Raw genomic sequence first — 27,681 nt, 5'->3', positions numbered from 1 at the left:
AATATACTCAATACATTAAATGGCTGTGAAAGAGCTTTCCCAGTAAGCTTAGTGGGTGTGCAGGGATCTAAAAATGCCAGACAGCACCTTAGGATGTCTAAGGCTCCTTCTTCTTTCACTGTGTTTCCAGTGGTGGCATTTCATGCCTAATATCTCAGTCCTTGAAAAAGATAAAAAATTAATCTGCTCTTTTCCCACCATCTCTGAGCAGAAAGGTCACAGAAGAGGGGAAGCTGGGTTTCCTGGAGATGCCATGGTGTTGCTGAATTCTCCCTGATTTCTGGAGCTTCCCAGAACTGCTCTGTGCACTAAGCCACGAGACAGGAAGAAACAACTTTCTGCCCCGTGTTCCTGTGCTGGTTTAGCTGATAGCTCAGTCTACGTGGTTTCATTATAAAAACTTCTTTAGGAAACAGATCTCTGAGTTATTGCATATATTTCTTGCAAAAGCCACTCGAAGTTTAGAGGTGATCAACTAAGTAAACAATGCGAGGAAGAATGAGGAAAGTGCTGAAGAATAAAATAATGGTATTTCTTAGCTTTGATTATATCAGTCTGTGGTGTACAAGCTTGCAAATCCCATTTGTGATCATTTTCTCTGAAAAAGGCTAGAAGGCAACAAGAAAGGATGGAGAGCAGGAAAACAAGGGGGGTCTGGAAGGAAGAAATGGTCCGTATAAGGTGAACTGAAAGACCATTGGACCCATTGGATATCCTACTGGGCTTTCAAATCACAAACGATATTGAGAACATAAACAGGGCATAATTATTCATACTTTCTCACAATATATGAAATACTTCTTATGCTGAAAAGATTTTTGGTGAATAGCTAAAATAAACTCCCAAAATCTAGCTGAATATTTTGATGCTTTGTAAATGGTAACTAGGGAAAGAAACTGTACAAGGCTTACATTTTCATTTGAAGTATTACTGTGTATTTTGATTCATTTGGCTCAGTTCATGATATAATGGAGCATAACTGATGTAACTTGGCTTGATGTGTCTCCTTGTTACACATACTGGAACAATATCTGCAGAAACATTTGAAATTACACATTTTTTCAGACATCTATTTTAAGGATCAGTGACTTCAAACAAGCAGAACACTTAGGCATATTTTAAAGGCTTATTTCCTGCAATCATGCACAGGTCATGGCTTAATCCTCATCAGAAAGCACACACTTTGGGATCCTGATTGCAGGAAGGGGTAGTGAAGGAAGGACATAGAAAGAAAAGGAACATTATCAGAGTTTTCAAAAAAGATTCCAGAGAACTTGCACCCAACTAGTAAATATTTGATGCTTATTTAGAAAAGAGCAGATTTTTTTATTTTTTTTTTTTTTAATTCTGAAGGAGAAACCCAAGAGGCAAAACAAAACTGATGATTCAAAATATCTGTTAGGAGAATTTGTGTCACTGCTCAGCACTGTGTGTGTCCATGTGTGATACAAAGGACAGGCTTTGGAAGAGTCAGCTGTACCAGCAGGGAACACACAGCCTAATGGGAGAAGCAACTAAATCCAGTATTTCTTACTGAATTTCTTAGTACTCTGTAATAAGGTTTTTAACAGAAAGGCCAGCCTATGAATTATTTTTGAGTGAGAAGGAGTAGGGTGGCTTTGCTTGGCCATATGCACAGCTTCTCTCAAATGAAGTGAGGTGGCAAAAGGATCCTGGTGTTTTACTTGAGAGAGTTAGAAATACAACAGCTTTCTGCAGCAGATAAGAACTGGATTCTGGGCCACTTTGAATAAGTTAAGCAAGTAATTACCTGTGAATAAATTACTCGGGAAGAAAAATGCTAAATATATTTATTAATACAAACCATATGTTTTTTGCAACTTTTAACAGAAGGCTCTTAAAAGTACACAGCTACATTCAAGATTCCCCAGTCACACACATTTTCTGCATATACTTTACACTTTATATACTCACCACTTAATAGCTAGAATATTCATTTAGTGGATATTTTAAAAACTTATAACCATCCCTTCAAGGTCTGTGAATATACAGTAGAAGTCTGTTAATTCCTTTCAGTCACACCTAGATGAAGTGTTAAACATCCAAATTTCTTAAGTAATTTAATTTAAGAATTTTGGATATTTGACAGTTGAACAGGAAGTTTTCACATTTTTGAAAACGAGGAAAGGAATTTCCTATGCAACTCAGTTTCCTTTCTGGAGTACAGGATTTTTGAAGATACTCTGTTATTACAAATTATTATTTTTTTCATAAGAATTCTTCCAAATGTTGTGTGACAGGTGCTCTTGCTCATTATTGGAAGTGTTCGCCTCTCTTCATACCTTTCTGTTTAAAGGTTTGTTTGCCAACTGATGTGCTTTACAGAAGCCTCCAGGCTGCTTTCGTTTGTGCTAGCAGAGTGACCTTGAACTGATGAGGCAAAAAAATGAAGGAAGCATGCCAGTATTCATCTTTGTTCCCACCTTTTATATTCCAGTCATTGTCCACTACCTCCCCAGAGACTACTCCAGCAACTGGGTTATAGTTGTTCTCCCCCTTCACATTTCCACCTGATGCCTGGTGCTGTCCAGAGCAATGCCCAGGGGTTTCAGCTGCACAGGCATAGGCTCTGCCTAATTGGCTCTGGTTCAGGTATATGAAGTGTGTGGCAAGCAGAGGCAGGATTTTAAGGTCTATTTAATCTGCCCAGTAATTCAAAATTTGATTTGAGCTCGAGTTGTTTATGTGCAAGAGAGAAGCCTGCTTCTGGAGAGATCCTGGCCTCTCTGCACGCTGTGTACATCAATTATTGGAGAACCGTGTTCCGAGCAACAGCAGTAAGAGTGGTGTAAGAAAGATAAACTTTTTCCAGCGCTGTAAAAATTAGAGAAGATTTTAGGAGAAATTTCAGCTGTCTTGCAGGAGAGTAATGAGTAACCAAGCAGTTCCAACGGCCATGAGATTGGGAAGAAACGCCCTTGCTGCGATGTGGTGAGAACCATTGGCTTCATGTGCATTTCTGCATGTGCTGAGGTGCATGCTGCTTTGGCTGCTCCTCCAGCACTAACCAAACTGTAGAGCTTTAATCCCTGGTGCAAGCTTTTGTGACCCACAAAATGCCAAGACTATGGCACAGGTATTTCTACTGCAAATCCTGTAGGAAAGGCTTGAGATCTTTTCTCTCAGAACATCGCTGTGCTTTGCCCGAGTTAGGCAGTGCAAGAGGCTGCGCAGGAGCCTGGGTGCTGTGTTCTCTGAACTCCAGCACAATGTAAGTCCAGGTGTGGTGACTGAGTCTTGTCTTACTGGGCAGCTGGTAATAAGGGTGTTTTCAAGCCTTCCATAAGTGGAGAAAAAGCAAAAAAAGTCCAGATTGCACATTTGATAAAACTGATTTGTAAATTCCCAATTCAAACATTTTGATTTTTAAGCTCAAATTTAATCTCACTACTGTTAAAAGCCCATTTCTCCCTACCTGTTGTTACACTCAGAAGCACTTCTGCAGATGAAAACCAGCTTTCCATCCTGCAACCTCCCACAGACATATGCACACACATTATGTCCCATGTTTAATTGCCTTTCAAAACTGTCTTATCTTGGCATGAACTTGTCATTGGTTTATCTCTGCTCAGGATAAATGCATACCTAATCTTATTACTGGATGCACTCAGAGCAGGCAATCTCATTAATAGCTACCCTTAAGGGATTTTTTTTATCCATGGATCAATTTCGTAATTGGAACGCAGCTACATAATATATAAATATATCCCTTCAATGGCACAACTGTTCTCATGCTGTTCAGTCTTGCACATCTCAAAAAGAAAAAAAAAAAAAGAATCCAGAAAGAAAAAATGTATTTTTAAACCAGAGATCCTTCTTGGAAGCTTGTTAGGTTTTCAGATCACACCACAGGCTTACAAGCTTGATTTGTCAGGTTCATGATTGTTACTGGATATGTGAGTTCTATCATTTTTAGCCTGGATAGTCACTAAGAATAGTTTTCCCTATTCTTAGTGGCAGTGCACTGAATTCTCTATGCTCTTTGTTGTAGTATATAGAATTCTATAATGGGAAAACCCTAACTTGTAGCTACGTATAATTTTCAAAAGCAGCAGGAGCTATATAGCTTTTAAGAATTAAATGATGTTCATTTATTCAGTGACTGCAAAATATCCTACTAAGAGTGTAATAGCTTAAAGGCTTCCTAATCAACTTTACTTCATCATTAAATAATTATGCTTTGTGTATCTGAACTACACTTTTGTCACATCTCATACACAGGGTAGTTAGTGAATATGAGTCATTACTGAGGCTGAGTGAGCCGTTCATAATTAAACCTGAACCAAGGAAAACTGTCTGGTTTCAAGTTGTGTAAAGCTTCCAGTGAGTCTGGGCTAAGTTTCGAATAAACTTTGATTCAATTATATCCCAGCCCCAGCAAGAATTACTCAGTTTGGAGTTCAGTGGAGTCCCCTCGTCCCCTGTCACTCCCTGCCCTTCTGTCAGGATCATTACACCTCTGATCAAAAGGGATTAACTTTTCTTCTTCCTCCCACTCTGTAGGCAGAGAGTGAGGATGGGCATCACCAAGGCTCTCGGAATTACATACATGAGGAATTAGTGAGCAAGTATTTTACAGTTCTACGTATTTGTAGCTGTGAGCAATGCAGTTGTGCACACAATTTTCACAGTTGACACCACTGGGCATTGCTAGCCAGCTAGAGAGAAAATACTGCTGTAATTCAAACAGTGAATAGCTGTAGTAGTGATAAAGGCAATGTATTTAAAAATAGCTAGACTATACGTTTACTGTGTTTGATTATCAGCAGATCCCACATATTACTAGTAAGACACCCGGTTTGAGTTGTGATGGCAGTTCACCATCAGACCTGCTTCCTTAGGGACCTGATGGGTTATCTGCTGCTTGTGGACTTCAAATCTTTCCAAGCTACATCTCAAATAAATGCAGGAAAGTTGGAAGGGTCAGGAGGGCAACTGATTGATAAGGAGATTTCTTTCGAGCATGCCATTCAATTGCTTCATTTATATTTCATTAAGCATGAAATTATGTTTATAATTGCATTAGACAACTGTGTGAGAGATATTAGCTCATAAGCCCAGACTGAATTAAAACAATTATTAATTAATTATTATTATGTTTTTTCATTTTTAATGGAATTATGCTTCTGAATTCAAAGTGCTAGTGAAGGTGTGTTTTTTTAATTCATAAAAATACTGCTCTGATGGTCTAGAGATAATAGGAGTAGCTGTTATTTAATGCAAACACCATATCGCCCAAGAATGCACTTCGCATAAGTTATCTGGAGAAAGGAGACTCCAGAATGGGCAAGAGGAAAAAAAAAAATCCTGTCTGAGGGTTGTGCTGCAGGGAGACAGTGCAGCAGCCTCAACAACAGGGGTGGCCATGCAGCATACAGGGAAGCCAGCGATGAGGAGGTGAAAAACAGGAAGAATTAAAAATAAAATATAAGGTAAAAAATTATGGAAAACAGAAAACAATATGCAGCTGCGGAAGGCATAAGAAATCAACACAAAGCACCACACACTGAAGCAGCAGCCAGGTATTCACTTGACAGCCTGAATATGCTCTTCTGTGCTGGGCAGCGGTGCTGAGCCCCTTACAGTAATTCCCTGCTTTGCCGTGGCTTCAGCCAACGTGGTCAGACCTTACGATGGTGTGTCGTAGTGCCAAGAGTGACACAAACGGCCAGGCAGCTGCCAGTCCTTCTTGCTGGGATCCGGCCTCATCTGTGGACCCCTGCATGGTGGAAGAGGAGTGAGAGCTCGGAGCAAAATGGGACCTTCTCTGTAGTTCATCCATACACAGAAATCAGAGCTGAGAGGCATTTTTTTTCATCTAATATCGATCAGTCAGGACTATGGCTCCCTATTACACTTTTCTACTTCATCCTGTGGTATTAATACATAAGCAAAAACCACTCGGATTTCAAAAGGACACACTTGGCTGGTGTAAGAGCTGCAGGATATTTCCTGAGGTGTTGCAGGCACGGACGGTTTTCCTAAAAAAAGCTCAAATCTTTAAGCCAGTGCTGTGGCACACAAAAAGTTCTTCAGTTCACCTTCACGTATTTTTCAATCGCTTTCCAGCTCTCACACTTATTCTGTTCATGATAAAGGATCTCAAGCACTTGAAAAACAAAGCTTTTCACATTTAGATACTTTTTCAGTCTGTGTGAGAAGAACAGGCTCCTCGCTGGCATTCATCTTACAATGTACTCTCTGGCATCCCAACCAAAAATATTTGGAACACGTTCCTTTTCATCTTGGAGCTTTGTGAGTGTCAGGTAAACCACTTTTTTATTTATTTTTAAAGGTTGAATTTTTATAGCTTCTCCTTTTCTAATTTCTTTTCCTCTGTATACAGCTGACCACATGGTTTCATTCACCGAAACAGCCGATTGCGAAATTAGACAAATACTTTGACTTTGCCCCTGGCTTTGGTGGTTGCTGTACCTCTGAAGACTCCATTCACCTCGAATTACACGTCCCTCGAAATCGTGTGGAGAAGGAGCAGTGTAAGTCATTAGCCCTCCTAAATGAATGTGCGGCTGAGTAGCTAACAAAGGGATTAACACTTGACAGCAAAAGCGTTGCATGCTGAAGGAGCAGGTCACTGGGTGACTGCCTATTACACAGAAATAATTGCCACCCAATGCTGAGAGAAACTGATGTCCGCAGGCTGTGTTTACTGATGCATTTTCTCTCAAATCTTACCCCTCTGCTTAATCTGCCTTTGCACAAAGCAAGGCGGAGAGACGTTACTGGGCAGGGGATGGTGGAGAGCCGAGAGCTCGGGCAGCCAGAGCCAGTGTGGACTGGCTGGGGAGCATGAAAATGGGTTATGGAAATATAAGGTGGTTTGAAGCCAAAGAACATTCGGTAAGAACCGTCCTGCTGAACATAGGGCTTCCACCCCTGAACAAATCATGTACTTTTAAATTTTTAGAAATAGTGCTTTGCTTAATCCTCCATTGCTGTAGTATGGCATGCAGCTTTATACAAAAGGTTGTTTGTTTTGAGGTTATTTTTTCTTTAGATGTGTGTGTATATATATATATATATATATACATATTACAAATATTTGTCTTCTTCCCCTACCTAGCCTTTTCTTATTCAAAAGCACTTTATGAGTCAGGACAGTATCCACACTCCAATGAGCCTTTTGTAGATTAAGCTGTCCCCAGACAGCTAATATTTTACTTTTTAAGAATACAATTCTTATTCATGGAGCTTAACAGATCTGTTAATTCTGCGGTCACTAAGAAAAAGTATCTATGGAGGATTTCAAAATGCGGTAAAAATTACTAGATACAATAGGAGGCTGGGTTAGGGGATAATGGTCATTGCTGTCACCATGGTGCTGTTAACAAATTACTGAATTGTGCTTGCTAAGACATGCCACCACATTAGCATAATGCAATATGGAAGATCTTTAGCAGTAAGAGTGATCTTACAGTTAGGAAAGATTTCGGGTAAGACTTCCTGCTGGAATAAATGCTCATCACTCTATTGAAGTCATTGCAGCTGTTATGATTCAAATGGGCTGAGATTTGTTCCTTTGTCTTGAAGCAGATAAGGACAAAGTAACAGCTACAATGATTGGGGAGCATTCAGAACATGTTTGGAGTTGAGCAGAAAGGGGCTTTGTGTTGGACTTCTGAGCAGGATGCATTTTTCTTTTGTGCTCTGCCTTGAACTAGTTGTAGGGCAAAACTTGTGTTCCAGTGCATGGCTGAAATAATTCCCAGGCAAGATCACACAGAGGATTTCCAGGTAAGCAGGGACTGGAGCTGGCTTCTGTTTGGCTGTTTTAACCTTGCCAACAATACATACATGTTGGAAAACTTTTTGACCTATTTTGCAAGAAAGGGTGCCATTTTTCATAGCAAATTGGCTCAAGCAAAGTAATTTAACTGGACTATATATAGATAAGCTTTGACATCTTTAGACCAATTTAAAGACAGCAGATTTTAGTGCAGGCATTTTAAGTTATCTGATCAGCCACTGAGATGAAATACCATAAAGGTACATAACGAAGGCTGAGAAAAGGCACATAGCAGTGGGGTGGTGTTGTACACTGTGAAAAGGATGTTTATATCCAAACATCACACGCACAGTTGAGCGTGAATTCAAATTAGATCAACTTGAGCTTCAAACATATATTTATTAGATATGGGTAGAAACAACTATTTTTCAGTAGAGGAGTACTAATATCACAAAGGTTTTCCTCTGATGAAATACGTTAACTTCTAAAAACCCAACCATGGCTAATATTTCAAAAAGGTTATTGAACAACAGCATCTGAGCACAGGCGATGATACCATGATAGTAATCTCTGTTATTATCAATCTCTTATTTGGCTTGCTTGCTTTCTGCATCTTTAGTGGCATGTCAGTTTTGCCATGACATGCCCTGTAAAGATTTGTAACGAGTGAGGCTGAAAACATTAATCCATATTTACCCTACTGATGTTTGAGTATTTCATTCCGGTGCATTGGCAGAGCAGATGGGGTGAGCGCAGGTGCACAGCCACCACCTCCTCAGGGCACGCGGCCACTGAGCCAGCTGAACGACTGGTCCTTACGCAAACAGGAGCTCCTTCCACTGAGTGCAGTGGAGGTATTCGTACTAATGAGCAAAGGCTGGGGGAAAGGCCACAGAAGAAGTGATTATAGGAATAAAAGGAAATTTATGCATGAGACAATGGGCATTCCACAGACCATCTTCCATTCACTATGGAATACTCTTTCCTCTTGTCTGATAAAATGACATCTGGTTAGTATATTTGCCTGGTTATTTAGTTCTCTGCATCACTTGGAGCAACGTAATCTCTCTAATTGGTACAGAGAACTTTTTCCAGCATGGTTAGAACAGCAGATTCTGTATCAAGATTCCTTCATGGTTGTTTTTGCTATCAGCTTCAGAAATCATGCAAAAGGAGTCTAATTTTGCGTTTGTTCATTCAGAGAGTTACCATATTTGCAGCCTTAGAAACAGTATTTAGGTCTACATAAGAAGGAAATAAAATGCCCTAATTAATTTTCTGCATCACTGAAATGGAGATTCCATCAAATGGGAGAGGCAGGCATTGTGGATGTCAAAGCAAGCCACCCTAGAACCAGCCCTCCAGCGCTATTTGGGAGCAAAAGGTAAAATGAGACAGTAGATGACATGAAAATGCTAATTGTAAGAGGGGTTTGGATGAGATAAAAAAATTTTCTTCTAATCTCAGATAAATCTGAAGATTTCTTGTGTTCTCACCCGATCCCAAGTCATCATGCGTTTTGTTTCTGAAAAATAGCTCTCTGTCTGTTTTGAGGCTTCAGGTAATAATAGTCTGGCTGAAAAGACTCCTCTTGGTCCTTATTTTTTAAAACCCTTAAGGTTATTTGCTGGAGATAAGAGGGTGGTCCCTGCCTTCACAATGGCACTGATATTTTTTTTTTTAATGTATATAAACCCAACTTGATCTATTTGGTCTGGAGTAATTTTTAAAGGCTAGTTAGTAATCATCGCCTCAAAGATGTCCCTGTCTTTCAGAGCTGGACCTACAAATCCATCACTTGTCTGGAAAAGCTCTTGGTCAGAAACATGCTCCCAAAAGGGAGACTTGGAGATTAAGTAATAAGGCAAGCTTGCTAGAGGTAAAATAAGCAGGATTGTGTGATGGTTGGTTTTTTGTGTGGTTTTTTTTTTTTTTTTTTCCTTTTTGCTATAAGCAGCTGTTTTAAAGTAGGGATGCTACTGACAAGATCGGTATTTCTCAACAGATTGCATTAGCAGTATTAGACTTCCTCATACTTTAACTACTTTAAATTCCTCAGGAGGCTTTTATCCCAGTAGGTCTAAAAGGTTTAGCAGCATTCATTAAGCATCGTGACACCCCAGTTATTGCCTAAGAGAGCTTTTGATGCCCATAACATAGGGGTCATCCTGAAATACATCTAGTTGGTGAGAAAGGGACAGAAAGGGCTAAAGCACTAAAGTATCCTTCGTTCTAGGAGAGCAACAAGCATTATAAAGAAGTTAAGAAAAAATTCCTTTTCATAAGGATAAGACTGAAAGTGGTGAATCTGTAGAGCTTTGAAATAACAAGACGTAATAATGGTGGTCTTATTCTTAAAACGTGTGCAAAGAAGATGCTTATGAAATATTATCTTTGTCACCAAAGGGGCAACAAAAGTGCCTGGCTTCACATGCAGCAAAGGTTTAAATTAGAGATTTGGAAAGGTTTCCTAATGAAAGGTGCTTAATCAGTGAACCTGGCTGCTAAGCAAAGCTGTACAATCCAAGTTATGAAGGACCAATTAGACTAACACCTGTCTGGAATGGGCACAGCAGATCCTGCTTCCATGCAGTGGAAACAGACTTAAAGCTACTCTCATACTGTGGTGCTTTTTTTTACGCACCAGAACCCCAGTTAGGACTGGAGATTTCATATTTGCTACACACATATACATCCTGAGACAGTATGCAAGTCCTCCAAGCTTGGCTGTGCATGCTTTCAGTCTGTTTCACTTCCACAGTGCTAGCCAGTCTGGAAAAAAAAAATAATCATAAACTTAAATTATATGAGATCAAAGTCCTCTCATAAGGAGTCATATGGATTAAAACTGATTTCATTATTCTGAGTAGAGCAACCTTCCCTTAGGAAAGAGGTGTCTTCTTCTTGACTCTGTTGAGCTGGTACCTCAGTTAGAGAAGACTCTACCCCATAACCATCTTTTTTCTTTTTTTTTTTTTTTCTTTTTTTTTGGGGGGGGGGGGGGGGGGGGGGGGAGGGCAGGTGTTCAAGGGTGAGGATCCTTGAGGAGAGAAGATATTTCCCTACAGTCTCAGTGAGGTATACAAAGATTCTTCTGGTTTCCTACGGATGCTGTGAATGCACTAACTTTGGATGGTTCCCTGCTCTGACAGATTTGGTTTCCTGGTGCATGGTATGAGACGTTGGACATGCTATTCACAGCTCTGGGTTCCCCTCTGAAAGCCAGGATCCTTCATGCCAAAGTCAGTGCTGCTTCCTAAGGTTCTAAATCCTTGAATTTAGTCTTAGTCATGAGTTGCAAGAATGATCCCCAGCACTGTAAGTCAGCAGTATCCCCCAAATAAGATGGTAAAGCAGCTGTGTTGGCTCTAGAGCAGCTTAACTTCAGGCTTCTGAGTATGACGAATTATTGTTTAAGGAGATGTATTCATAATTCTGTTCCTTCCAAGCAGGTGGTTGGTATTTTGAGATCCCTGCTGTATCAGCACTATGTATATTTGGCACAGAAACTGCATGAATATTATAAATTCTATATTTAATTTGGTCTCATAAAGAAATCCTGTAAATCATAGTCATCCCATCAAACAAAACAGGAAACTGATATGGTGAGGTATTCAGTAACATTACTTCTTTTTGTCCCTAAAGGTTAGATAAAAATTTGTTGTTTCCTTAAGAAGGAGAAAAATGATGATAGAGTCAGGTATCTTTGATGTAGCTCTGTTTATCTGAAAACAACACAAAATCCTAATTCTTAGTGCAGAAATCAAGTGATATGAGAAAGTACTTTTATATACAACACAAGCTTCCCCAAGCCAGCACTCAGCCAAAAAAGCTTTCTATTTAGGCTTTCAGCAAGACCACAATGCCACTATTTATTCAGGTTGCGTCCTAAGCTTTCCTGCTTCTTTATATCTTCCTTGAAATATTCCTTCCTGTTCCTCTGTCGCGTGTATTTTGGCAGAAAATATCACAGCATCTTTTGCTATACAGTAGGTGGTGAAACTCCTTCATTTACTTTTGTGAATGTTAGGTGGCATTAAATGGGGGGGGGGGGGAGAGCTACTCTTGTTTCAGCCTACCAGGGCTGCGAAAATCCTAACGTGTTCTGCTTTTCCTGAATGAGAGAGAGTCCAATAGTTCTTTCCCTAAAGATAGACTCTGAGGCTATGGTAAAGGAATTATTCACAATAAGTAGAAGTGAGACAGTTCAGACAGGTGTCTTACCTAATAAATACGGGCAAAATACACATACCAATGCAAGCAAAAGGAGATTTATATCTAGTTACCTTAAGCAGGTTGGAATCTGTACGTGACTAAAGCTGCTTTCATTTTTAGCATATTAGTTTGAGTTCTCCGCACCACTGGATTACAATGAAGTACTAGTTGCACCTATTTTATCTATAGTACATCTATTACATTAAATCAAAGAAGAGGTAAGAAAGACTTGTACGAAATGAATGCCATTCATTATTTAGCTGTATCTGGCAAACTGAATAAAGGGAGCAGGGGTTGATTTTGGCATATGACCAGCTTTGGCATCTTTTGCCTGCAGAGTGCTCATTGTGGGAGAGAATAGTTCGCTACAAGGAACAACAGACAGGCCAGTGAGCCTTCTAAAACTCATGTATGACCACATTTTCTTGACAGGCTGCTTCAAGTGTTCTCTAGAGTTATTTGATCTGGTCCTCCAAACCCTATTCACGCTGCTCTTACTGTGGAATTCATCACAGGCTATTTTATCTGGGTGAGAGCCGAGCGTACACATGGGTTTGAGTCCATGCAGTGCATCTACAAATAGATTGCTATACAAGGTCCCTGGCCTTGCTTATCAGAGTGGAACGGCTGGGGACTGGCCTTCTTGAGAGGCCAAGGTGATCGTGAAGCATCGCACCCCAGGCAATTGCAAGTCTCAGCATGCAATAGGCAAGACGTGCACTTGCTTGTCACAGGTCAGGGAAAGGTCCCATTTGAGATTGTTTGCAGATCTGTGTTGAAAAGCCTCTTTGATAGGAGTGGATTGTCCAGGTATGGCAAGAATGGTACTCGTGATAACATTTGAACATGACAGCTGTGTTGCACAGTACAACAGGGATGCTAAAGAAAGCCACTCATGTTAGCAGCTCCTGAGCTGAGTGTAAGGAAAACAACAGAGCTAAGGGTGATCTTCACTCCACCCGTCGAGGTAAACGATTGTCGCTGCCTCGGTTTTTACTCTCTACTGCAAATTAAAGCCAGTGACAAGGTGTGGTCATGTCTTTCCAAGATGCCTATTTCTCTCCTGTTCAGCAGCAAAGTGTACCTCATATCCATAAATCTGCAGAAACTTCAGGGAGAAAAAAGCAGTTGTGGAAGATAAAAAGGAAGCCGGTGAGAGCATGAGCAGAGGAAATGGTGGCTGCTGCTGGTTTCCAGTTTGCTCAGGGAAGTGGGAGATGGGTAGCACAATCTAATAGATTAACATAGTTACAGTAATATATGTGGTTTACTGTTTTTTCCCTCCGGTCTAAAATGATCCAAGACAAAAATTGGCCAACAGCTCACTATGGGGAGCAGGAGTGGTGTTATATGTACCAAGGAGTTCACTGCACGTATGAATAACTGTAGAATTAAGTAATTGTGAATAGGATCCTTTGAGCATGAACAAAAGTTAAGGAGGGCTGAAGTATACTGGAAAGTCAACTGTGCTCAAATTCAATTTCACATTTGTCTGTTATACAAAGAAAATGTATGCTGCTCACCAGAAAAGGGCCTGAGCTTTACCATTATAGAAGTCAAGAACTCACTCCACTGAAGTCACTAGCATAAGCTAATGAGGTGTGAACATACTTTCACAAACTAAACAATACCTGCACAAAGTTTACTGTTCATTTCAGGGGGACTATTTGTACAGCAAATTACTGCCCTGTATGAGCAAGTCTACGAGCATCCATGTTTCTGCTAAAATAAGATTACATGTCTATTAGACTACCCAGAAGCTACAACACTGCAATATACTGCATTACCATGCACTGAAGGTAGGTTCTTGGGAAATTACTCAATAGAAATTTGTAGGAGACCAATTTCCTCAGTAACAGCAAATCTCTCAAGCACTGCAGTTTAGGTGACGATTCAGCTCTTGGAGCAGAATCCATTTAACTTTGGATTTGGAAAGGACAGGGCTGGAAGTTAGGGAGCAGCAGATTTATGTGTCGCTGGATTGTAATGTGGAGGCTATTTTGCAAATAACCTGCCCTCCGAAACTGCTGACTGTAAGGTGCTTTAGGAATATTGACATTTTGCCACAAGTACAGAAAGCTCACAGTTAAGTCTTATCATCAGGTGACTTACCAACACTTTCCACTTCCATAAATGAAACAATCCCTGGTCCTCATAACAATTATCAGAACATCTTTCAGTTGTTATGCTACACAGCAGCAAGGAGAAGGGTATTGATCTAGGCCTGTGCTCCATTTGCAAACCATATCTGTATCATGACTTATTGAGAGCTTTTCTAGGGAGAAAACAGAGGGTATGACATACTCTTAAACACTAAGAAAACAGCTTCATCTCAAAGAAAAAAAACATCCTTTGAAGAAAAGTAAAATGTTCAAAATGACTTAAGAACAAGGAAGCACTATTTCATATTGCCATCATAATAGGAGCTCAATCTAGGGGCAATCTCCCTTAAGAAAAACAAAACAAAAAAAATCACGAGAGGTCACTTCTACTCCAAAGAGGTTTATGTGTTTTGTGCATGGGGAACTCAACAGAGAGAGGCTGAGTTCTTCCCCTGTGAGTCAGAGCCCTTGCTGGCATCGGGAACTGACTCAAGATTTCCACAGTCTCTATTCAGTCCTGCCATCCTTTCTTCAAAAGCTAGGTCCAACAGGGGATCTGTAATGATGGTCTAGTCTCTATACCATTGATTTGGTAACTTTTCCAGTGCTGTAAAGCATTTACTCCTGACTTTGCCTCTTTGAAGGTAAGAGAACAACTAACAGGCAGTGCAGCATCCCCTGGGAGACCATCCTCTCTATTTTCTTTTCAGCCTTGCTCCTTCTCACAGCCAATTCTGTTGGTATTGGGTGAAAAGAACTGGCTATAAGCAGGGACAATGCTGTTACAGGTGAATTTAAAGAAGGGGGGAAAAAGTTTCACAGCGGGAAGTACTGCTGAGAAACCTGAGATCTGATACTACGTTCGCAGACCTCACGCCAACGTCCTTTTGAAATACTGCGAAGTACATGCTGCTCTGCAGCCACCAGCTCCATCAATGGCAAGTGGGCAGCCACTGAGAACACGAAGTGCTGCCTGCCTTTTCTCAAAGGGTGATTTGTTCCACTAATCCAGAACATTTCAGTATTTTTATATTTGGTTTCTGTCTTGTCTTTTCGTGTATGCAGCTATCAATGGCCAATCTGGGCTCTTTAACATCTCAGAGGTGGTTTAGTCTTACTGTTATTCTCTGTATCGCTGAACCTTCAAATCACAATTTCATTTGTTGCAGCATTTATTGCATTCAGTTGTCCTCTTTTTCTGAGCTTTAGAAAGTTGCTTTATTTCCTGAAACTCAGAGACAAAATCTACTCAGAAGGCCAGAGTCGTCCCTTGTGTTCTAAATACATAGGCAAAAAATATCAGCTAATTAGTGCTAAATTAAAATGCAAAAGGAATATCCATTATTTTTAGGTTATATGTATACACCACTTACTTCCTTTACTATTTCTGAAGAAAGATCAGTCACGGCATGCTGTTAGTACCACTGAGAATACTGAAAAAGCTGTCACAAAATGATGTCTTGATAAAACAAGATGACCTTTAAAGTTGAAGCTGTGGAAGCAAACCAGATAAAAATGTTTTCAAAACGCACACAAAAAGCTCTGCAATGAAAAGAAAGCTGATTATTCTCACATTCTTAATTATTTTAGAAGATTGATACAATTAAAATAGGTATTATTTTAAAACAGTGGGAATTCATACCATGTTGGCTACATTATTCATTTTTGAATGGACTTTGATTTTCTTCCATTTACGAAGCAATGCTGTTTTTTTTTTATGCACACTTTTCATTTTACCACACATACTGTAAAGTCAGGATGAAAATTTTCGCAGCAGGAGTTGATTACTAACTGGTCACTTTAAACCATGTGGTCTTCCTTCCTTGTAATTAATGAGTGACTCTATATCCTTATCCATTTAAAAGGTTTCTAACAGCAGACAACAGCTGGGGTGATTCTTATTGCTCTTTAATCTTGGTTGATAAAAATATCAGAATTAGCAAAGGAGCCATCCACTATCTCAAGGTTTCTGTACACAGAACCTCTTATGCATTAAAAAAAAAAAAAAAAAAAAAACAACAGGAAAATTCAAAAACGCCTGCTAGCATCAGTTGTATTTTGTTCTCTTCAGATTCTGGTCCTGATTTTACAATTACATAGAGGCAGACTCAAGGGGTTTAAGCCAGGGTCAAAGTTGTACTATATTTTTGCATAATGCCTTATGGAACGAATTCCTATTCCCTGATTCTGACTGGGTGGGTCATCTGCCCTAAATATAATGAATAATATTTAAATTAAAGCTTTGCTGATGCCAAAAAGAAATGAGAGACTGTGAGGATGAGCAGAGTTGGGTGTGTGTGTATCTGTGACCTTTTCCAGTAATCCCAGTTTGGATCTATAGATTAAATCTATTCACTGAACAAACACATTATGGTAAAGAAAAAAAAATCAGCCAGAAAATCCACAGCATCAGCATTACAGGGTTAAAGTTTGAATTGGGTTGTGCAAAAAAAAAAAAAATATCAATGGGAGAGGGTCTATTATTAATTGAACTGAAATCCTGCTCATGGCTACAAATCTTGTGAAACATCCAGCTATGCTTTAAACATTAGTCCCATTCAACAAGGCTTTCCTGGCTCATGTCAATTTAAAAGGCAGGGGAAGGGTAATGAAGTGACTGAAACGTGAAGTTAAGACCCGCATCTGTTGACAGCTGCAGAATTCTTGTGGCCAGGGAACTGAAGCAGGAAAAACTTACCCAGCATGTGCCACGGCAGGAAACAAATACGTTTTCACATGCACCCCACATTAGTTACTTTTGAAAGAAACTGGAATTGAATCACAAGTAATTTAGCAGTCAACTATATCCAGTATATCCTACCTTCAAGTTCCATACTGCTGGCATGGAGATTTTCCTGGAAAAAATGTCATTTTGATATGCTTCAGATGATCTGCTGCAGAACTCAATCACCATATGCTTTCCAGATTCAGGGAGCTCCTTGGATGAAGTCCTCTTGCTTACTTTCTTTTTCCTGGAAGGATTTCTTCCCCGTTTTCTCCCTCTGAGCCCCATGGTACACCTTAAACTCCTGCTTGGCCAAATGAAGCTCACCAATGGGATTGCAAGAGGGAGAAAGAGAGGTTGTTTATCTGCAAAAAAAAAAATAGGAGTAGGAAAATCCTGGTTTCTCTGCTGCAGGGCAAGAGGGAGGTTTTTTCCTCCCATAAAACTGAACAAAAGTTTCCTTCTTACCTGGACAGGAGTGGATCCCTGGTCCCTGGAGTCTCTATTTCTGCTGAGGCTTCTGTTTCTCAGGGCCACGTACAAAGTCCTTTCCTCGCCTGTCCAGGAGACTGAAGGTTAGAGCAAACTTCCCACGCAAGTGGGGTCTGCATGCAATGCCATCTATTTTACTCGGAAAAGAGGATTTGAGATTTCTAGCCCCAAAGTCTCAGTGGTTCCCACAACCCTTTGAGTGTGGGCTAATGGCAGCCTTGCAGGTAAACAAAATTTAATCTTTCTTGAAAGGATGGATTTTCCAGCTTGGATTGCTTTCTTCGCCCCATTCTACTTCTGTCTGTGTTTGATAGCAAAGGGAAAACAGAGAGAGGGAGCTATCTGGAGAATTTGATATTGGGATAATTTTTTTATGGTCTTCAGGTTAGTCAAATAAAGACACCAATGTTAAAAACAGGGGAAAATATTTGATGAATACTCACAGATTTCCAAAGCAAATGTCTCAAGTACAATCCCAGATTTTTTTACAGAGGGTCTGATTTTGAGAGGTATGGCAAGCTCTTCATATCCCTTTGCAATATAAGTTTAAAGTGAAGGAGTCTAATGAATAACACTGAGAGAAGATTAACTCTTTGATGTTAAAACTCTGATTAACTCTTCCTGTGTGGGGAAGTACAGTTTATGTTGTCATAGAGAAAAGTAAGTAATGTTAAGAAGATAATTGTTCTTAACATCATTACCAGGGAGCTCTAGAAATACTTAACAAGAAATGGTTCTTGACATGGATGCTGCTTTGAATTAATAAACCAGGAAAAGATTTTCATAGGCATTTTCTGACACACAGTCTCACTAAACACCCTCAGACTTCTTTGATAGCCATAACCCATATAAATAAGTAATACATATTTTCTTAATCTCAAAGCTGATTGTGTATTGCACACAAATCATCCTGGAAACTAGACTGGTACCTACTTGGATAAATGTATTTTTTGATCTATGTACCTTAGCGGTTCATACAGCTCGATATTCTTTACAAAACTATCATTCATTTAGCTGAAGTAACAGCTTCTTCTCTTTTGACATCACTGCCTGTTCACTATGCTATCCTATCAAACTGACTGACGAGTGCAGTCTCTTGGTCTTATATATTGGAAGAAAATAAATGGTTGCCTATGCATAAAGAAGGAAAGGAAATGTTCTGCTTGAGGGTTATTTTTTCCTGGTTGAATAACCATCCACTTTCAAGGTGTGCTTACAAGTAAGCGCAGACTGTGCTTTGCAGAGGGTTGTAGGATTTGGTCTGCCATGGATGCAGGAAGAGGCAATGATTATTTGCCACCTGGCAGCACTCATTTCCCATTTCAGCTTCATCCAAAGGCAGCACTGTGTCTCCCAGGACAGCCCAGGTCAAGCAGATTAGTGAGCAATGTGGGTGGATTTTAAACTCTGAACACCTCTCTCCAGAAATAAGCCACTGCTGTTCATCAGAAATGTATAGATTATATTAAACATAAATAAATACACTCTTCCTACAAAACAGGACATGTCTTCCTATCTCTGCCTCTCTGAGCACATTGCCCGTGTGCTGTGGCTCTCGGTGTGTTCAGTTAGTGGTGGTGGTGTGTTTCTGCATTTGGACTGTATGGCTGAATTTCAGCCCATATGTTACAACAAGGCCATTGAAGGCAATTTGGAAAGACACTTTAATTAAACAGCACAGTTGGCTAGCTAGGAAATTCAACATTGTGACTTAAAATCACAGTATGAGTCAATCTGGAAAGGTAGTTTTGTCTGGGGGAGCTCAAGACGTGTTTGATTTTGATAGCTGAATTAAGCATGCAAAATATAGAACCCATATGCATAGGGTCATGTTTAAAAGAACTTACCTGTAGGAGGCAAACTTCAATTTTGGTTGCAGACCATCCACAGATATGTTCTAGAGGAAGACATCATATGTCTGCATATAATTACATATGGCAAACCTGATGAGATCGTTGATGTGAACTCCAATTCACATCACCTTGAATCGCTCAAATAGAAAACCCAAAAGAACAGCTTCCAATGCAATTTGCTGCTGAATGTACATCAGATAATGCATAAACTGGCTGAAATGAGGCCAAAAGTTTATGGAAGATTTAGATCTTTGACATTCTGTTCAACATAGGTGGCAGAGTAATCCAGCGAAATGCTGCAATGCAATCTCTCTTCATTGCTGAGGACCTGCAGAAAAGGAACAAACAAATGTAAACCACAAGCCTAACTACACTACTGCTTCTCTTAGGATTGCAATAATTAGGCCAGTCCAGGTCATGAATGAAAGCTGTAAGTCATCTTCTGCAAAATAATGGGTCATCAGGTCAAGCCCAATAAGCATTAATGCACAGAAATTTTCTACTACCCCACATCCAAATGAAGATGATGGCTGAATTGCAACTGCAATTCAGAGGAACACAGAAAACAAACCATTCCCTCACTGACAATGAAAGGAAAGAAAAACTGCAAAAACACAGGGGGCACTGACTTTGAAAAAATATGGTTGTTCTTGTCAGCTTCATTCGACTTAATCTTTTGCCCTCATCTTCACAAGGAGAGGTTAGAATCAGCACCCACTAGCACTCCCTGGCAGTGGTGCTCAGCCTTCTTTTGGGCTATCTCTTATTGCAGTCACTGAGTAATACCTTAGTTCTGTTAAATGCTTTCATTTGTTCAAAGGGAAAAGAAAAGCACAATAGGGACTATTACAGAAGTATCCTGGAGTGATATTTTATCCTTCTTCTGTCATGAGTTGAGAGGCAAAAGAACAAGAAAAAAAGAGAAATGAGCCATAAAAAAATGAGCAAAAGATGACACTTGGATCATTGCATGTCAGAAATGCCATACAAGACTAGAATATTGTCTTCAGTCAGCAATGACATCGGTATGTCAATGTCTTCACCGTTGTTTTACTGGGTCCATCAGAGCTAACTGGACACAGCACTACTCAACTATCACCTGTCAATCACATTCTAAAAATAAAGTTCACCTGTCATCAAGTTATTGGAATTTTTGACTATTTTATATGCTGGCCACCCTGTCACTTTAATCCCCTGCATCACTCCTGTGTGAGACAAGGATTTCAGGTAAGATGCAACTGAGATGTAGTGAACCCCAGGGACCGGATAACTCAGGGAGTTTTGGTAATAACTGTAACAAATATACAGTGAAATAGTGGAAAGGAAGATTTAACCAGCACACACCAACATGGGTTTTTATCTATACTGGTTTCCTGCTTTGACATGTCCTTTACCAAAACCCTCTTGTGGTTTACAGAATATGTTCTCAACATTTTTACCTCATCCTTCTAGATTCCAGCTGGGATCAAATACCGAGGTTCTCAATGTAGCGGTCTCACATATAAAAACTTGCCAGTTTCTGAAAAAAAACAAAAACCCCAAAAAAACCCCAAAAACCAAAAAAACAACAACCCAAAACCAACCCAAACACAAAACCACCAAAAAACCCCAACAAAAACCCCACAGTCTGGATAAGGGGTTTTTTTTGGTGGGTTTTTTTTTTTCTTTTTTTTTTTTTTCTGTGTTATAGCTATTATCAACCTGTAGCAAGAGAGAAATTGCATGAATATTGTACAGTGACCTTGGTATCAGACACTGGCTTGCAAAGTCCTAATGAGTTGATGGGAACTTACCAAGGGATATCGGACTCGGGGAGCAAAAGTGGAAGCTAAGAGTAGCTGAAAGGGAAAAAGCTCCTCTTTGAAGCTTGCAGCAGCTCCAAGGAGGAGAGACTGATGGATGACTATTTGCATTATTTTGGGGGAATTCCCTTGGGATTTTGGTTGTATGGGGCCGGTTTAAATGGTGCCGGCTTGCTCCCTTCTCATTCCTTCCTTTTGGAGGAACCAAGCTCAGCTGACTCCTGCTGGAACTCAGGTCCCACAGCACTTTGTCACAAACCCCAAAGCACCCACAGACACCTGCAGGAAAGACACTTGTTACATCCAGCCAAAGGCAAATAGCGTAGATAATCTTGCCAGAAGCAAAGTTCTTGCTAATTCTCCTATTTCACTCCACACATTATTAAACATAAAATACCAGCACAGCACAAAACTCACAAAAGAATAGCACAACACATTTCTAAGATGCTGGGGAAAAAAGGCTTTAGGTTCACTTAAATTACTCAATTCCTGAAGGAGATGCAGCATGTACTTCTGTCTCTCTGCATACTTACGTTATTTCTATCTCTTGTGCCCTTGGTGAGGTATTCAAGCAAGGTAGCAGAAGGTTCATCTGAAAGGCACGGAAGTTTTGCATTCAAATTTTCCTTCAATATAAATTTGTGAGACTGAGTCTTTGAACACACCCAGTTGCCTGGATTTATTATTTTTTTTTAACTCTGATGTCTTGCTTTCTTCTTTATCTTCTCTACAACAGCTGGCAGCAATACTGCCAGATGCCACCAAAGTCTACAGAGCATTAAAAACAGGCTAGCCCTAACCCTGGGCTTGAAAGAGTGATGATGTCTCAGCAGCCAGAGGACACAGAGGAAATGAGTGAGACAGAAGGAGCTTGTCAGAGAGTTACAACTTCAAACTAACAAAATAACAAACCTGAGATTCAAAACGTAGCTTGGTAGCTCCAACAACGAGCAGATGCACACACTTTTTTTTTTTTAGTTACTGTTCTTTGGTGGCAATTAATTTTCTTAAACAATTCTTGGACTTCACACGTGACTTTGCAGAATATGTCTGAATTGTATAGTCAAGGATGAAAATGGGTCTGGAGGTGTCACGCACAGACAAATCCTTTTCTGAAGTCACATATAGGCACAATCTTCTTCCTTACTAATGGTTAAAGGCAAAAGTGTGTTATTTTGATGAAGAATCCAGTCTGGCAGACATCCATTTCCACACTGGATACCTCTGACCTGTCTGCTGAGGTTAAAGCATGCTGGCCCTACAGTCAGTAACATCCAGGGTGATGCAGATGCACAGGTATGTCCTCTTTTAATCAACCACCTCCATGACTATGCATCCTTATGCCTTCTCTGCTTCATCAAAAGCTGGTGTGGTTACACCTGTTTGTGGCAACAATATGATACAGCAGATTTTCTGGCAGCTGATTCACAGTGATGGTTCATTTGTACTCCAGAAGTTTCTGGAAACTTCCACAGGCTTGTGGTGGAGTTACTGTTTTTGATCCCCTCTCTGAGCTGCATCTTGTGGTGTACCATTGAAGCCAAGTGGCCTGAAAGTTAGCAGAGGATTATTTCCAGGGTATTGGCTATTCACCGAGAGTTGAAGCTGAGGCAGTGGCTACTGAGAAGCCAGCTGGAACAGAAATGGTAAGAGCCGAAGCCAAAGCAATCCAAGCCAACAGGTTCACTAGAAGCCAGCGAGAGCAGTCTCTGAGGACTTCCCTACTGCACATAAGTTTGGAGCTCAAAAAAGGAGAAGAGGATCTCAAGGGACATGAATCAGACTAGCTGAGCAACACCGGGAACTTGAACATTGCTGCAAAGCCAAACTTCTTTGCCTTATCATATCCAAAGCTTATTAAAGCAACATACTGCAAAATGGCAGAGAAACAAAGTCTGATCCAAATCAATATTTAGAAGAAGCAGTCCACAAAGAGCATAATATATATGCCAAGATCCTCTTAGGAGCAGAGTAATTTTGTGCAGACATTCCTGAATAGGAGATACATTCATAAATATGTCTTGTTATGGGGTTTCAGAACAGCATGGGAACTCCTTACTGAATTAGTTTCCAGGCACAACTCAACCCTCTCCTTTTTCTCCTTCTCCCCCTATGCCCAGTTAAGAGCAGCTAAACCTCCTCGGTCTCTCCAGAGGGGTTAATTCATTCATCAGTGTTAATGCAGACACTGGGATTGCCCTGAGAGTTTCCAAGGTAGAAAGAGAAAGTGGAAATAAAAAGCAGCTCCTTGCATGATTTGTGAAACATGCAAAATACAATAGCAATAAAAATAGTAATGAGCTCATTACAATAGAAATTGTCTCATTAGCAGTGCAAATGCCAATCATACACGTGGCCAGGTTTCTGATGGTGCAGGGAGTCCTTTAAACACTGTCCTTTCCTGCTCCAGCAATATAAGTCCTATTTAAAACCGTGTAACCCTTCCAGTCCTTGGCCTCCTGTCCCTCCCTTTGCTCCCCCAAAGGTCACCGTGCGGTACATAACGCCTGGCACCATCACATACGGGGGTCGGATGCCCGGCTGAGGTAGCGCACAGCCCCTGCACCGCTGCGGCAGGGATCGGTCCTTCCCATACAGGCTTTCCCTGCCACAGGAGGAGGAGGGCTCTATTTGCTGGCCAGAAATGTCTTGAGCATACAATGGGAAAAGGACTTTGGAAATATTTTAAGTAGGAGGGAAACAGTTTTCATCAACATGCTGCTAATGAATTCAGGGCGTTTGCAGATGAACAGTAAGAATGGGGGTTGCAGCTTCAGAGGTTTTTGGCCAATGCATTGGAGCAGAGCATACAGAGAGTGCATGTCCTGCTGCTTGAGACATACCACTCAGGAAAATGCAACAGACAATGTCATCTGCCTGTGGCTGGAGCACAGCTCCATTTCTCCTCTTCACTACAGCCAGATGGTGTGGTTTGTTTCGAAAGTTTCAGGCAGAAATATCACCTTAGCTGAGAACGTGCTGGCCGGTAGTCATACTGGGTGAGAAAGAGCAGTTAGTAGATGGGAGAAGATAGGGGCAGGCACTGAGAAAAGGGGTGGGAACAGCATCACTCTGGGGGCCTGGGAGCCTCCTGCAGAGGAAATGCAGTCACTCCAGTTCTGGTTACTCCTAGATTCCTAGTATTGAGCAGGGAGAGAGCATGCACAAGCTCTGCAAAACATTCTGTGTGGATATTAATCGAAAAGAAAGAGTCCATTTAAGTCTTTTTCTATTAAGCGTCTGCCTATGCATCACCTGAAAAATAGAGCTGAGCTCCTTGTATTTACCTGTGTACATGAGAAGATGCTTACTATCTTCATTTTATAGATCAGAAATTGTAGCAAAAAATGCGAGCAAAATCAACAACGGGACTCAGCAGGCTCTTGGCTGGAGCTCCCAGAAGGAGTTCCACGCCTTTCTCTGGGCAGCAACGAGGCTGACACACAGCCTTTTCTGCTGGCTACCTTCCACAGTTCTTAGTCTTACTAACAGCCTCTCATGGCTCACTCTTTTTCTCATCACACATTTATATGCCTCAGGGATCAGGCTCCACAGGCCCTAGATTTTAGAGGACCTCAAACAGTAGATGGTGCAGCACCACAGTCCCTCCACACATGAACATCTCTGGCATTCCCACGATTGTGCAAAAGCCTGCAGCAGAGCAGGGAGTTAAGCCTTTGCCCCTGCAGGCCAGGCTGTGTTGTAATTGCCAACCAGTACCCCCGTATACAAAATTCTTTTTTCATTTGTAATCTAGGCTACCAGAAATTTACAACTCCATCAAGATCTGCAAGGTAATAATGAGCCACCCTCTTCAAAACTGTACTTAAGGTTGGAAGTGATTAAAGATGCTCTAGCCTGCAATTACCTATTACTCACTGGTGCTCTAAACGGTTCATTTTTCACATCATTCCAGGAAGTTGTAACTTCTTAAAGCAATGTTTCTGGTAATTATGGGAAAGCAGCAACAGCAGCCACTGAGCATTATCTAATGCTGCAGCAGTCAGAAATGCTGCCTTCTGCAGATGATATAATGTGTGCAGGGATGTGACAAAGAGGGACTGCTTGGCATCTCATTGCTTAGGACTGCTAATGGCTCGCCAGAACTTCATTTTGGAGAAAAGCTGGACTTGGGAAGGCTTAACCCTGCTTGGTCCATGTTTCTGAGACCAGCTTTGGAATCAGGACAAGGGAGCTCCTGGTATAGTTCAGAAACACAGCACTCCCTTTTGCTGGGTCTGGGTTAAAATCCTGCCTCTCCAAAGCTGGCCTAGGAATAAGAAAAGGCTTTTAGCAATGTATTTTTAGGATCTCTACTTTTTAATTTTGAAATGTAGTTGAAGTAGCTACGACAGACACATCTGACCACTAAACCTCAACAATCTCCCTTCACCTTTACGGCCTTTATTCTGTTAATGTTTTTTATTTACCAGTTTTAGTTTTCAGGCATTTAAATGAGACCTGGTTTTCTTATTGCAAAAGTAGTGCCACTTTGGTCTGATAAATGTATTAAAGAGATACCACAATGCTTAAATAAAAATAGAAATATAAATAAATAAATAATAAAATACCCCAGGCATTTGAGACAACCACTCCATAGCAGATGCCGTAATTGCAGGATCAAACGCTGTGGTGCCTGGCTACCTCCGTGCATAACCCAGGGCAGGGAACAAACCCTAATGATGACTATATTGAGCTCAACAGTTTGTGACAGTGAAGAACAACTTTTATGGGCTCCTCTGGCTGGAAGGTGCCTCGCTTTAGAGACATACCTATGATATACAGGGCATTAGGTTTATGTCTGCTCTGGTGAACCAACTTTTGGTGGTTTCACTTTTGCTTCCCGTTGTGCTGCGCAGCTTGTCACCAGGATGTCCTCACCCCACTGCTCCTCAGGCTGCTGTCAGCTCTGGCACAGCATGATGGGGTCATACCTCCTGAAACAAGAAAGAAGAGGAGAGAAAAAGGAGCAGTGAGTGCTAGCAGACCAAAGGTGGGCTGGTGCACCAGGGCTCCAGGCTCTGCTCACTGTGCCTGGGTGCAGCTGGGCTGCGACATGTCGCTGCATTTCTGATGAAGACAGCCCTATGCTTCATCAAGACAGCTGTCACTACATGGCCATTCGGTGCCTTTCACTACTTTGTCTATGAAGCTGAAAGAAAAGAAATGAATTATTTACTGCTGGTTCTGCTACACATTTTGACTTGGAAAGAAAAATGTTCAGACACGTTCCCATCGCATGTCCAGACTCAGCACCAAGCTCTAGCTTGCTCCTCCTTGTATCGCCTCCTGTGATGTTTTCTCACTCATTTGTTTGCCCTCCGTTATACTTCCCAAATATGATGTGATCAGGTGTGCTTCCAGGTCCGAATTCATATCTTGCCTTATACGTGCCTCTGGCTTGGAAAGTGGCATGATGCTGCATTTCAGTTTGGAAGAGGATATTGTTTTACACAAATGTTATTTCACCCTTAAACAGAAGGCAGTGATCACAGCTGCTGAGTTTGTGAATTTTATCTTAATAAAAATAACAACAATAATTTTTACCTATTCGGAAAGTACTGTGCACATACAACACCGTATAAACAGTAAATGACACTATTACTAATAACTGCCCCTGTTACTAGTGACAGAAACTTATCTCAATAATAATGATAAGCTTTCCTAAATGACTTCAGCTCATTTAATCTCAAGAAGTCATCTCAATGATATGGGAAAAGATACTAGAAGTAGATATAGAAAAAAAAAATACGCATAAGGATCATGGAAGCACTGTATGTCTTCCTGCATGATAACTGGTTAACAAAATAAATGTGCCTTCTTGCTCAAGTACGTGTCTGGAAAAAAAAAAAAACAACTAACAAAGCCTAACTTATACATGATGTATTTATGCAAGGAAAAAAAGCTAGAAAGGCAAGGGTGTACCTTGGCTTTACAGGTACCTTGAGCTGCCCAGCTGGTGGCACGGCAGCCTGCAGGCTCCTACGAGCAGCACTGGTACCTGCCTGTGAGTTTGGGCGGGCAACAAGTTTCCAGTTCAGGAGCAGCATCCCAGTGCTGGCTAGGTCCTGTGCTGCAGAGGCACCAAACCTGGCAGAAATGGGTTTACCGGTGAGGGGATGGTGATGTCTGGAGCTGCCCCACATTTCAGGCACAGCTGACAGCATGGCCCCTTGCAGCAGTGGCGGGTCTCCCTTCCCATGCCCAGTCTGAAGCTGCCTCTTTTTCCCCCTGCTCATACAGGTCAGTTGGAGACCTCTGCCTTCAAAACAGAAAAAAGACAGCTGAGAACACAAGTTAGCAAAAGGAAATGAAGGAACAGCAACTACCAGATGATTAATGCTACCCATACGAACCTTGCTGACAGCTCAGAGCCTGGGCACCTCTGCTGAAACAGATTGACTTCATCTCTTGAGACACAGGAACTAAAGAAAAAGAAGCTGCCCGCTGGGGAATGTCTAAATCCACAGAAGAGCGATGAGCATGTTTAGGCTGAAGGAACTGGTTGGAGAAAATTTCTGTCAACCTTTGCCACTTCATCTGGGTGCTTAACATCCCCTCAGCTCAGCGTGCAGATTTTGGGCTACCAGCATCACATCCATTGGCTGAAAAGTCAAAGGCAGCAGCACATGAATTGATCCTCATTTCCCGCCCCCCCCCCCCCCCCCCCCCCCCCCAAGTAGTTTGGAAACATTTCCTGAGTTGGATTTTTCCACCCCGACCT

The 27,681-nt window shown here is 41.0% G+C and overlaps 3 long non-coding RNA genes across 4 annotated transcripts in view; 1 reads left to right on the top strand and 2 right to left on the bottom strand.

Annotated features, from left to right (window-relative positions):
* Nucleotides 1–27,299, top strand: part of LOC119147544 — a 34,831-nt gene extending 7,532 nt beyond the window's left edge. The window contains exons 2-3 of the long non-coding RNA XR_005104076.1: nucleotides 6,368–6,518; nucleotides 27,201–27,299. This is a non-coding gene — a long non-coding RNA (uncharacterized LOC119147544). The remainder of the gene's footprint in view (nucleotides 1–6,367; nucleotides 6,519–27,200) is intronic.
* Nucleotides 113–20,746, bottom strand: LOC119147542. 2 transcript variants are annotated; one of them, XR_005104074.1, is made up of 7 exons: nucleotides 20,595–20,746; nucleotides 19,150–19,483; nucleotides 17,279–17,367; nucleotides 16,907–17,175; nucleotides 15,459–15,577; nucleotides 14,096–14,258; nucleotides 113–1,031 (listed from the first exon to the last, which is right to left on the bottom strand). It is a non-coding gene; the product is annotated as an uncharacterized LOC119147542 (long non-coding RNA). The 2 variants fall into 2 exon arrangements; XR_005104073.1 differs by lacking the exon at nucleotides 113–1,031 and adding an exon at nucleotides 7,988–10,540.
* LOC119147543 lies at nucleotides 20,830–25,978 on the bottom strand. Its single transcript, XR_005104075.1, has 4 exons — nucleotides 25,730–25,978; nucleotides 23,801–23,952; nucleotides 21,870–22,506; nucleotides 20,830–21,549 (listed from the first exon to the last, which is right to left on the bottom strand). It is a non-coding gene; the product is annotated as an uncharacterized LOC119147543 (long non-coding RNA).
* Nucleotides 27,300–27,681: the final 382 nt, after the last annotated feature.

The sequence above is a fragment of the Falco rusticolus genome, chromosome 4, assembly GCF_015220075.1.
Source record: "Falco rusticolus isolate bFalRus1 chromosome 4, bFalRus1.pri, whole genome shotgun sequence".
NCBI classification, from domain to species: domain Eukaryota; kingdom Metazoa; phylum Chordata; class Aves; order Falconiformes; family Falconidae; genus Falco; species Falco rusticolus.
The sequence above is the reverse complement of the archived record's forward strand: the minus strand, read 5'-3'. Positions and strand labels throughout refer to the sequence as shown.